This window comes from Micromys minutus, assembly GCF_963924665.1.
Source record: "Micromys minutus genome assembly, chromosome: 7".
Classification (NCBI taxonomy): Eukaryota; Metazoa; Chordata; class Mammalia; order Rodentia; family Muridae; genus Micromys; species Micromys minutus.
The window spans coordinates 28,672,035-28,675,097 of record NC_137976.1 but is presented as its reverse complement, the minus strand read 5'-3'; the positions used below and the strand labels follow the sequence as shown (position 1 = coordinate 28,675,097).

The 3,063-nt window shown below is 42.6% G+C and overlaps 1 pseudogene across 1 annotated transcript; it reads right to left on the bottom strand.

Moving 5' to 3' along the window:
* Positions 1-226: 226 nt before the first annotated feature.
* Positions 227-1,303, bottom strand: LOC308422628 (actin-related protein 2/3 complex subunit 1A-like; annotated as a pseudogene). Its single transcript has one exon. The product of its transcript is annotated as an actin-related protein 2/3 complex subunit 1A-like (transcript).
* Between the last annotated feature and the right edge of the window lie 1,760 nt (positions 1,304-3,063).

Sequence of the window (3,063 nt, the reverse complement as noted above, 5' to 3'; positions counted from 1 at the left end):
CAAAATGGAAAGAGAGCAAAATCAAAACAAAACGAAATGAAAGAAAAAGCAAAACCAACCACTGCGGTCTCTAAATCCCACACGTCACCCACGACATCCACACAAACACACGCTAGTTGCTTCAGTGTGACAGTGTTTCCTTGGGCCAGCAATCCTCACCACCATGGGAACAGCAGAGGGTGCTCGGTCCCGTTCCTCAATGCTGATGGCAGAGGCTCACGCGGCTTCACATTATCCGGAGACCCTTGAAATCCCAAATGGTCATGGCTCCATCAATGCCAGTAGTGCAAAACCTGCGTGAGACTTGCTTGTCCACTTCATAAATAGACACTTGAGTGATGCTGTTCTGGTGCAGTGTTTCCAAGGCTGTGTTGCGGTTCTCAGCAGTGGCCCTTTTGTCCATGTTACGGAAGCAGACATGTTACACTGGATGCTCTGTTTTGGGACGTCTAGTTTGGACGCAAAGGTCAAACAGCCACAGTCATCGTAGTTAAAGGGCATCGGGCAGCAGTCATGGCCGGCAGCCACAACGCTGTTCTCTGAGACAAATGACACACTGAGCAGCGGCAGGAACTCCGTTCTCAGAGTTGAAACCTGCACACTTTATGAGGCGTCAGCGACAGACACCGTGCTGTCATGGCTGACCCAGGCCAGGTGGCTCCCACTGGCAGAGAAGCTGACCCCATACACCCAGCCGCGGGTGCCACTGCCACCAAACTCAGACATCAGCTGACCAAAAGGCATCTTGCTACCCCAGGGTGTGCTGGCTGGCTTCTCATCCACCTCTTTGATATAGGCAGAAAACACTCTGCATTTGAAGTCACAAGAGCCTGCAGCCAGCAAAACATTGTTGGGATGCCAGTCCAAGCTGAGAAATGTGGAGCGGATCGGCTTCTTAACGTGATTGCTCACCCACCAGTCATTTTCAGACTCAAAGTAACAAACAGAGATGAGCCGGGATCCGCTCCCCACAGCAATCTTGTTCTCAAGTGGGGACCACTTCACAAAAGTGGCTGCACGGTTAATCCTCAGGATCACAAGGGTGGGCTTCCAAATGCCATCTTTCTGACTCCAGACATAGGCGTTGTGGTCTGCCCCACAAGTGACAATACGGTCACTCTTAGGAGCCCAGACAATACCTGTGTCCGTTATGTTCCTTCAGCTCATGAGCTTTTGTCCACTGACCCCCATTCTTCTTGTAGATGTGCACCTCATGATTATTGGGGCTCAGGGCGATCTGGGTACGATCCCTGTTCCAGGCATGGCAGTTGATTGGCTCTAGCAGAAACTGATGCAGAGACATGATTCCTAAGTATTTTCTCAGGTCAGAAAGCTGGGGTCGGGGAGTTCCGGAGCAGACGATTCGCGGACTCTGGTCAGTCGACTCGAACAGGCTCAGGCGGGCGCGGACGGAGGAGCACAAATCCAAATTTTGTTGAAGAGTTTGTTATAGCACAATTGAACAGTATATTAACAACATGTCAACATTTCAAAAATTTCTTCTTTATGGTATATAGTTATTTTCTCTAAGGATTCTTTTCTTGTTCCTTTTTACTTCCTTCCTTCCTTTTCTTTCCTTTCCTTCCTTCCTTCCTTTCTTTCTTTCTTTCTTTCTTTCTTTCTTTCTTTCTTTCTTTCTTTCCATCTTTCTTCCTTTCTTCCTTTTTCTTTTCTGTGTTATTGGAGATTGACCCAACTCTTTATATGTAATACATACATACATATATATATATATATATATATATATATATATAGACATAAAATAGACATGTAAAACAAATATAGTTTTATTGCCCATTGTTAGTTTTATGACAAAAGTCAATTGACACATGATAAGTAGATATTTCCTGAAACATAGCTATGTTCTATCTTAACATTATCTTTGTTATTCAGATTAGCAGACAGAGAATTTTGAGGACAAACCCACGCCTCATATCTAGCTGGGCATGGACCTGAGGACATTGTTGAGACCTTTAAGGATTAAGAGAAAGCTAATTCTTTCTGGTCCAAACTGAAATTTGCATTCTACCCTAGGTTCTGGGCAAATACATAACATTCTGACTGGCTCAGGACATTAGAAATTTAACAGTAAGAGTTAATCTAGCAGGACCTGCCATCTAGCTAGAGAGAAGGCTGGGAGATAGTAAATCTGACTTACTTGAAGAAATGAGGGAGATGAGATGAATAATTACCACTCTGGGAAATCATACGTTCTCTTGAAAGAAACCCTACCTTGTACTTGTCAAAAAGCTCAATACACTAATTGGCCCTTGAAATTGGCCTTTGGTGGAATTGTTTTTCTGGCCTGTCATAATCTTTGGTTTGATGTAATGTACTAGTCTTTCTACAAGCTCTTCTCCCAAATGAACTTAACAAAACTTCCTCAGCAGTGTTAAGCCTGTGACTTTTCTCAGTTCTAACTAAAAGGTTTCCCTTGTCTTTTTTTTCTTTGTTACTCGGCTATTGCTCAAAAGGGTAATCATGCTATTCTGACTCTTCACCTTTTTTATGCTTTCTCCATTATCACTTCTGTTTTTGACATACAGATGATTCTTACTCCCATTGTTGAGAATGTATACCTTAGCTCAAAAATGAATGAGTTTTTCTTCCATTTTTTTCTCCTCCTCCTCTGCTTCTTGGATAATGCCTAAATCTACAGCTTGTCTGCCTCTTCCTACTGTCTCAAGTACTTCAAATTGTCACCAAGCTTCCAAATCCTTTCAAAAATTATTTTAAAAGAGAACCCTTTAAAATTATCACCGCCCCCCCATGTGTGTGTGTGTGTGTGTGTGTGTGTGTGTGTGTGTGTGAAGCACTCATTCTTTTATTTGAAGAGTTAAGAGAAAAGTCAAAGACCAAAATAATTGCACTCTAAGCTTTTCCTTAAAAACTTGAGCAAACAGCGTAATCTCTGAAAGTTATAGTCTTAGCATCATTAAATAGGATAATGCCATCAAATTCAATAAGTTACACAGAAATGTAAATGGAGTTTGTCTAGAATGGTACTTTTTTTTTTCAGGCACAACATGTTCACTCCATTGCTACCTTGGAGTATAGATTGCC